Source organism: Orbicella faveolata, unplaced genomic scaffold, assembly GCF_042242905.1.
Source record: "Orbicella faveolata isolate gen_17 unplaced genomic scaffold, um_ofav_v1 contig_13, whole genome shotgun sequence".
Lineage (NCBI taxonomy): Eukaryota > Metazoa > Cnidaria > Anthozoa > Scleractinia > Merulinidae > Orbicella > Orbicella faveolata.
In genome coordinates, this window is record NW_028301540.1 from 14270001 (window position 1) to 14280000 (window position 10000).

The window sequence follows — 10000 nt, forward strand, 5'->3', positions numbered from 1 at the left end:
GGGAATCAGACTATAGAAATTATTTCTTTAAACCGAAGTCTCGACGCGAATTCGTTCCCTTTCGTTAAATATACAACGTAAACATCTTTCACACCTACATGTATTTTACCATGTACATACCATGAAGATTAAAATGTTCCTTTTATGAGCTCTAACTTATTCTGAACTTTAAACACTTTATCAGTTCCCCTTTTAATCGACGTTAAAAACGAATGATTTTATAGCGCCTAAACTGAACACGCGTTTGAGGCTAGAGACTGGCTTCATGACAGAAACCGTAACCTGCTGGACCAGTTTAACTTTTTCTGTGTAGAATTTTCCGCAAATTAAGTTCAAGTTACACTGCTTGATCTATTCTATAGCACGTAAACATAAAGTCAACTCCTTACTAAAGTAAATAGTACAACGAACCCTAAAAATTACACGGAAAATGATATCCTCCGATCAATTAGTGACGTGAAAAAATCATTACCACATTTACAACTGCCACGTTGTGAAAACTGGAACCAAAACAACATTTTTCGTGTAAAAAGATATGAAAAATATGAATTCCTCTCCATTAAATTGCGAAGCTGATACCAGCTTTTTGCTCTTTTATTGAAACTCAAAGTATTCATTGAATAAACTGTTTGCTAACCTGTTCTGTATTCAGTTTATGCTAATTGTGTATTCTAAGCTATCAGTTTGTGTTATGGACGGTTATCAAACAATTTTCTCTTATCTTCCTGAGATGGAGGCGAAATATGGTTGTCTTAATGACTGATATTTTAGCCGCTTGTTCAGGGTCTTCAGGCGATGGTATATTTGATAGTTTGACCGGACGGCGACAAGAACGCCAATAGCCCTTTTCACGATTAAACTTGTCTCATTTGCATTACAATATTCTACAACTTAACGTGTTAATGAGGGTCCTATATAAAGGGGGTATGTATGCGAGAATATGTTTTGGAGGAAATTTTGGGTAGTTTTGTAGTTTCTTTGGGATATTGTTATGACTAGGCCTACCGTCCACACTAGTCCGTCGCGAAAACGTAGCTTTCTGAAAACGCTCTTCAAACCGGAGCAATTTGAAAACGCCGCCAACCTTGCGTTTTAGTGTGGACGGGAAACATTTGATGCGTTTTCAAAGTGAAAACGCCATTTTCAAATTTCTCCGACTTAGTGTTGACGAGGCCTTATTTTTTTCAAACAATCTTTTGTTTGAAAACCTTACCTTAATTACAATACTAAGATTTCGTGCTAATCGACAGCGTCCAACATCACGTACAATCCCGTAACAGTACTTACAATACTAACTAAATGGCTCTCTTTCGAACTATTTCTATGAACACTTAGTAATTAACAATAAACAACATAACAGAAGCACGGGGTATGCCAGCTATAATTCTATCTGCCCTTATTATAAGCGTGAGACTGAAGGAGGCCGTTCTTTTGCTGTATCAGCAGCAAGACTTTGGAATAATATGCCTCTAAATACCGAAAATTAGACTCCGTGAAGTCCTTAAAAACTAATTTAGTTCAAACGATCTTCGCAGCGCAGCAGCATTTGGACCATTTTAGGATTTAACGTTTTAAATTTAAGTTTTTAATTTTATTGTCGCGTCTCTCATGATTTTAGGTTTTTAACTTTTATTATATTATATATTTTTATTCATTGTTTTATTTTCTAAGGGCCACAAGTTTTTTAGCCTTTGGCTATTAAGTTTTAACGCTCCTTAAGTAAAGCCTTCATTATTATTATTATTATTATTATTATTATTATTAGTATTATAAAAGGGAAAAAAAAAACAAATTAAAGCCCTTTCGCTCACGAGCTTCGATGAAGGTACTTGTATCGGCCTAAAATATTATAAAAATTGGAGCTTTTGCTAATCAAATTAATGCTTTAGAAACAGCAAGACATGCACTATGGGCTACTCAAAGTATATTGATAGATATCATCGCGTTGATCTGTACGAGCGAAAAGAAAACGCAAAATTTTCGGCTGGCAGCTAAAATTGCGATTTTCGAACTTTTTTCGATTTCCAGAAAACTTAGCGCTCCAGGACCTTTGAATGGTATTTTCGAAAACAACTCACTATAGAGGTTATTTGGGCAAAACATCCAGAAATCGAAAATTTCGCGACTGTCATCTCATTCTCGTTATTTAGAGGAACTGGCTCTTAATTATAACCCGGAGCCATAATCGGGGGACGGAGACCGTAAGCGCGCGCCATTTCTAGGGGTGCTTACCATTTACAGAAACCATCCGGTTGGAAATTTCAGGCAAAAACATTAAACAGTTGAATGCCACGTTGCGAGAGAAGGAATCGCTATAAAGTATATCCACATCAGTTCGAGAGACTTAAAAGAGCAGAAAAATAGCATCACCTCAAATCACAGTCCATATTTTCAGAAGCTTCCCAAACGGAATGGCGCAAACCATTTGATTTTCCAACTGGAATTTCCGGTTTTCCCATGTAAATGGTAAGTACCCTAGTATTGGGGTTGTCCCCATGATATGGGACAATAATTCTATTTTTAGAACAAATCGCGCCATCGCCTGCGGCACACGCGCGTACATGCTGCGAGGATTATTTGCGGATGTCGTCCGGGGGAAATGGCGTCCGAAATTCCCGAAATTTTTCATGTTTTTGGCCCACAACTCAACGCGTTTACGTCTGTTGGAATTTTGCTTAAGTATTTTCGTCGTAAGCTGCTCCAGTTTGAGTGAAGTAAGACAGTGTCGAATTTAGGTATGTTCCGCTTTAAGCTTATATATATCGCTGACCAACTCCTTGCCTATTTTCATTTTCATTTTCGCAGTGTAAAACTTGACTATGCTTATGTTGAAGAAACACACATGATGTTAGAAGCCTTTTTTGCGTTCGTAAAATTTGTTGCAGCATCTCAGCACAAAAGATAACGAAAGAAATCTTTGTCAAGATTTGTTGACGATTGAAAACACTGACTCGGACTTGAAAGTGCACGAGCTGCACTATGCAAATGTGCTAATTGTACGCGTCAGACTTTCCTTTCATAAACTTTTGCAAACTCACCAAACAAGCAGAAACAATAAGAAACCATCAAAACAGGTTTTGGTTATGATTAACCATTGTCTGAGAAACTCACAAATTAACTCGATACCAAAGTAGAGAGTTTTCTTGCTATATTCTTAAGTCAGAACAAACGCAAAAACATACGCGTAAGCTTACAACTAGCGCGAGCAGATCTTATTATTCATTCCCAGCGCGAGATTGAAGTCTTGTTTTCGACCCTGAAAAACCCACCTTTTCCATTCCCTGCCATCGCTGTGAAAAATACGCAAGATAATCTCGCAATTTGTTCTAAAAATAGCAAAATTGTCCCATATCATAGGTGCGCGCGGATCCCAAGACTTAAGGTATCCGTCCCCGATTATGGCTCCTGTTATAACATACTAACTTCCCGTGTCCGAGTAAATTGGTTAAAGTAAACATAACTAGTGCGACGCGAGATAAGATGTGAATACAAAATTGGTGATGTTGTATCTACACCTATCTATAGTAAATAATTTAATGCTTTATCTATTTTTCTTTATCAGATTTTCAGTAAAGACTGTATTTCCAGTAATGTAGCCTCAATTTGTCGAAACCGTAAAGGTTTCCTTCAGCAGGGTTCGGACAAAGGTTTGCACGAAAACAGCAAAATAACAACACAAAAAGGGTGACCGACACGGTGGCTGAGCAATTGATTGAATGGTTCTTCCGTTTAACTAACAGACTACTTATTTCACAAATCAAGGTCTGCCGTTCTAAGATTATTTATCTTGAACGTCTCATTGTCTCACGTGAGGCCTACGTCACACAGAGCGCACGCGGCACGTTCCCCTAGGACCAAAAATGTACATTTCAAAAGGCGCCATTGAATTACTTGAACTCACTTGACACGGGGATTCCCCTTGTTCACTCATGTGACGTGAAGATCACAGGACAAGTCAGTTTGTCTGCTGATTGTAGCGTGAGCGAAGGATGTGTTCCCTATCGTGGGAAACCTTCTTAAATCAGTTCGCGTTACAAAATTCCCAAAAAAATGACTTCACTTGAGTGACCCGATTTGTTTAACTATAGACGGTCAACTGCGTCAGGCTGGAAATCACGATTAATTGTCAAACAGACTGGTTGATTTATGCGTGTGCTTCCCGCGACCTTTTCCGCGCGTAGCATTGTAGATTCCGAGAAACCGGGAACACTTTTCCAAGAATTGGACGCTGTTAGCTGTATTGGTGTAATATTTGTTTTCACAGAAGCTTAAGGAATTCATGAACCTGACTCCTAACCATAATTTCAATTCATTGTATTCATAAATGAAGAAATTTAGCTAAATAAGACTGGTTAACGGGAATGTAACTTAATGATATCCGTTGTGAGCTTCGATGGACAACTGAACATTCCGTGAAACAGAGGAGAATGAAATTCATACATTTGATCTGCATTATAAAGATTTAGAACAAGGAACATGGCAGTTAAATACACAACTTATGTAGTTGTGATTAAGCCTGAAATAGAAACACTTTTGGCTTGAACGGGTTCAAACCGTTCAAGCCTGAATATTTTTTCAGGTTTTATCACAACTTTTGAATTTGTTTAACCCTAACATGCACTAGGAAGTGTTTTTCTCAGGACATGTGTATGCATGATATCTTTTTCTCTGTGTAACATGTGTTTTTTTTTTCCGGTTCACGGAACGTGTTAAGCGTCTGTAAATCGCTCAAATCACCGAAATTTGCAAGACTACGAGGACAAATGTCTTTCTGAACCTGACGAAATTATTCTTCGGAAAAAAAGTTTGAAGTAAGTATTTTGGTTAATTTAAGAGTGATTTTTTGAGAGTGTCGAGAATCGGAAGACAGTCAGGACAAATCGATTTTTCTTTTATTTCGCTAAAACTTACCTTTAGGTGAACTTATTCAAGGAAAAATAGTTTAAAGTTCCAACGATTTATTTTACGGCCAAAATTTAAGAAAGTTCGAAATTGCATTTAATGGCGGTTTTCGCGGCTTAAAATGTTCAGAATTTCATGCTTCTTTACGAAAACAGCGGGGGCGTAAAAACAATCCTATGAAAACAAAACTTGGCACAAATAGTATTTCATTCTTATACTTTAAAATCATGTAATAAGTTTCTTGAAGCTTTGTTTGTAGCTTTTTAACGAAGGGTATTTGTACAGACGCCATTTGTGTCTCTTGGCAAGGAATAAATAAAGACCAACTTTGACTAGTATAAATGGCCTCTGGTATATATCATTTGGTCAAAATATCTACATTTTAGGAAACCTTGGTTATTGTTTTTTTCACCGGAAAAGTTATAGCTCTGGGAATTAAAATGTTCTCCGTCAGTAAAATAAAATATTACGGCATGTAAGCGAGTTCAATTTTATGCAAATCCCAAGGTTAATCTTTCGAAGTCAACGGTCTAAAACTGCAAACAACGATTCTCTGTTACTTACGTTCCTTCTGCTGCTTTAGAAACGATTTTAACTTCCCAGTGTCCTTGTGAGCTGTTCTGTAAAATATTTCCAGTAAAACAGCGAGCATAAACGGCCATAAAATTTGACAATGTTTATATTTGAGATGAGACACTGAGTGGAATGCACAGTCTTGGCTGTTTTCATCGTCTTGCTCAGTCGAGAGTCCTTTAAAAATATGATAGAATATACGCTTCAAACCGTAGTAAATTAGTTTCTCATATCCATATGTCTCATGTCGACTCATGAGTAGATAAATCAGTCCCCGTACACTGAATAAACAATTCGAATGACCTCTGAGGTCAAGAAGTCACCTGATATGTCGTTATGTCACTTTTCCCTGGTTTCACATTACACGCGTAACGCCGTGTTTGAGGAAGTTCTCGCGAAAATTTTCCAGGAGATATATTTTTTAAATTTTTACACCAGTCAGATAATGAGTTACTTGTGTCTGAAATGAAAATAGAAAAAAAAAAAAAAAAAAATGGGGGTCACCGACTTCGTCTCAGGGATACAACGTGTAGAAAACGACCTGATTTTGAAAATTCAGCATGGTTTACAAGGGTATATAGTTAAAAATATCGAATGTGAGTCAAAGGAGCAAACGATCTTATTGGATAGCACCACCGCCTGTGGTTTTTAAAGCAGCGACTATCCGGGTCAGATCCCCAGACATCGTCAGTCACACGGACTATAAGTGGAGATAAATAATTTCCTTGGCAGGGAATGCGTGATTTAGAGGCACGAAAGGAACGAGCTGAAAACGTGAATCTCACGCGAAAAAATTAAGCTTTGCTCTCGCTGCTCGTATATCACCAGCCTTTGCTAACTAAAACGGCACAGCCTGTGTTTCTGTGTTTTAGTCATTTCAGTCACTTATAACGCTCAATTTTGCCGTTCTGATTAGGTTTTAGAAGTAGCGCTAATCCACCCCCACCCCACTCCCAAAAAAAGTAATTTCAAAAGTCGTAACGGCTAATACTCCCGAAAGCAGAATGTAATCTGCATTTGTATTGAGAGGCACTAGCCTGCGAGCAGGCATATATTGGAGAAGAGAAAGTAGGAAAGGAAAAAGGGAATTAGAAGTGCCACCCAAGCCTGTTCGCCGTAAAAGAATCTACCTGGACATACTTAAAAAAAGCCATATTAGCATTAAAACGGAGGAACTCTGTGCTGCTGTAACTGAGGATCATGTATTAAATGTTTGTTTAATTTTTCACTCAAAATGTCATGCTGCTCTTGACAGATATCACAATAACTTTATAAGGAAGTGAACATGTTTGATTTGTATTAACAAGCGCATCTTAAAACTATTAAGAGTACAAACTGAACTTCAACAAGTAAATAATAAATGTCTGACACTTTTTTGACGCCTTCAACAAAAAAAGGCTAATATTGAACTTCCCTAAGACATGTGATTGTAAAGTTTTACAGCAATCAAATGAGAAGGAATGTCTTCAAATATGGCCGGGATAAGAAATTGAACGGTAAATTTGGAAAGAAAATCTTAAGCCTATATAACAGAAATTTCAGATTAGAAAAATAAAAGAATGAAACAAATGTAACTAAGCCTTTATTTACATAGAGTAAAGTTTGTCACTTTTGCCAAGCGACACGAAGCGTTACTGAAAGCAGGTAATTTGCGTTACTTGAATAAATAATATGCAGAATTTAAAACATTATTATCTTCGGCGGTCCAACTTTTCCTGCACATAAACGGTTTCTTATTTTTGAGTATTTATCTTTGCGCACGTTTAGATGAGTGCCAAATGTTACTTAGCGCAAAACTATGAATCAAGTCGACATCAAAGAGATCAATCCAGTGTTGAAATCATGTCAGGGTATCCTGCATCTATAAACGATATCTTAGAGGCTAACAGTTATGTCAAAATGTTGGGAGCTTGCTCCGAGTTGCTCTGAGTTACTGGTGAGTTACTCCAAGTTGCTTATGAGCATGTCTAGAGTTACTCCGAGCTTATCATGAGCATGCTTATGAGTTGCTCATTTGGTGATTTTATCGGTGGTTTCGTTTGTAGTAACTGACAGTTTTTGGAACGTCGACTAAATGGCTTTTGGCAATACTGACCAAGGTATGCCATGCAGTGATGCGTACTCGACGCTGGTTTTACTTAAAATGAGCAAGAACAGCTTGGCGTGTATTTATATGCTCAGAGTTACTCGATTAGGGTGAATGACTCATTTTAAAAGTGAGAAACTCATTTTGATGGTGAGTAACACGTTGGGAGCTTGCTCCGAGTTACTCCTCTGAGTTACTCATGAGTTACACCGACTTGCTCATGAGCATGCCTCGAGTTACGAGAAAATATGGAAGACCTGAAATGTCTGACCTGTTCGGAGGAGGCTCCCGGATTTGACATCCTTGACGGCTCTGTCCTACTATTTCCATACGTAACTGCGGAAAATTTGCACAACGTTAATGTCAGGCGCAGTGGGAAATCTCGTCGCTTACATGCCCACATTGTCGAGAATTTCTACCTTCTCTCCCAAACTGTTGTTGATTGGATGGCAAATAACATACAAGTACATCGCTATTTCAATCACTTTAAAGGCAACTTCAAGGGTGACCAATTTGACTGACTCTCACCACCCAAGCGGGTGTTCTACAATCATGTTTCTTGTGCGCCTCTCCCCAAGTTCATTTCTAACACCATTCTGTAACGCCTTTACTCTGGAGCCATATCAGGTTGGGGCAGAGTAGGAGGGGTAGATCCACCTCACCTTGTCATGCCACTTACAGTCGAGCCCTGGACTTTGCAATGACAATAGGTTTTTGAAATAACAGAGATCGTTGCTAGACTTGTTAATCTTGCAATTAGCGCTTCACTTCCAGAATAACTTTATTAGAACAAAAGTGTAAAATATATTTAATGTATGAAAACAGCAAAATAACAATACAAAAAGTGTGACTGACGTGTTGGCAGAACAGTGCACGTAATAGTCCTTCACAAATCCAGGTGTGCCGTGTTTAGATTATTTATCTTGACCGACTCATTGCCTCACGTGAGGCCTGTGTCACATAGAGTTCACACGACACGTTCCTCTAGCACCAGAAATTTACATTTCAAAAGGCGCCATTGAATTACTTGAGCTCATTTGACAGGGGGATTCCCCTTATTCACTCAGGTGACGTAAAGACCATATGACAAGTCAGTTTGTCTGCTGACCGTAGCGCTCACAAAGGATGTGTTCATTATGGGAAACCCTCTTAAATTAGCTCGCATTACAAAATTCCCACAAAAATCACTTTACTTGAATAACCTGATTTGTTTAACTATATAGACGGTCAACTGCACAAGGCCTAAAGTCACGAACAATTGTCAGACAGACTGGTTGATTGACGCGTGTGCTGTCCGCGACCTTTTTCTCGCGTAACATCGTGGATTCCGGGAAACTGGGAACACTTTTCCGAGAATTGGATCCTATTAGCTGTACTGGTGTAATATTTCTTTTCACAGAAGCTTAAAGAATTTATGCTCCTGTCCCTTTTGCCTTACTTTCACAGCAAATAACTCAACCAGAATTTACATTAATTGAGCTAAATAAGACTGGATAACAGGATTATGAGTTAATCAGATATCCATTGTGATCCTCAACGGACAACTAAACGTGCCATGAAATAAAATGCATGAAATTTATACATTTGAATTGATCTACGTTATAACGACTTAGAAGAAAGAGCATCGCAGTTAAATACACAAGTCAAATACTGTTGTGATAAAAGCTAAAAAAACAAAAAAATTGGCTTGAACGGTTTCAAAGCGTTCAAGCCTGATTTGTTTTGTTCCTTTTTCTGTTTATTTGTTTTTTTTTTCAGGTTTTATCACAGCCACTTAGTGGTTGACGTTTGCTCTTTTGATTTTTTTTTTAACCCTTACATGGACTAGGAAAAGTTTTTTCTCAGGACATGTGTATGCATGATATCTTTTTTTCTGTGTAACATGTTTTTTTTTTCGGTTCACTGAACGTGGTAAGCGTCTGCAAATCGTTCAAATCACCGAAATTTGCATGACTACGCGGACAAATGTCTTTGTGAACCTGATGAAATTATTCTGCGCGAGGAAGAGGATTTTTGATGTTCTAGAAGTTATCTTTTGCCTGGAAACCCTTACAAATAGTGCACTAAATAATGTACTTTCAGCAAACTTTAGATCATACACCTGCATAAATAACAATTTGTATGCGCGTTAAATAAAATGAATGTATTTACCGCTGATTCAGCGAGAAAAGCTCAACTGACTTTACACAGCTGTCTAGGCTGGACATACATTCTGCAGATGTATATTAGAAACTAGTTTTGTTGAGATCGCCATTCGTCACGGAGCTGAATTTATTTAGGCTTCAAGCTGGCTCCACTCAATATGCAGCTGAATTTATCATGTCCTATAAAGATGATGCAATCTTGTTCCTTGCAACTATAAGGTAAGTACTTTTTTCAGTGTAATTCCATTTACGTCGAAGTTGAAGTTACGAAGAATAAACACGTGTAACTCTATAC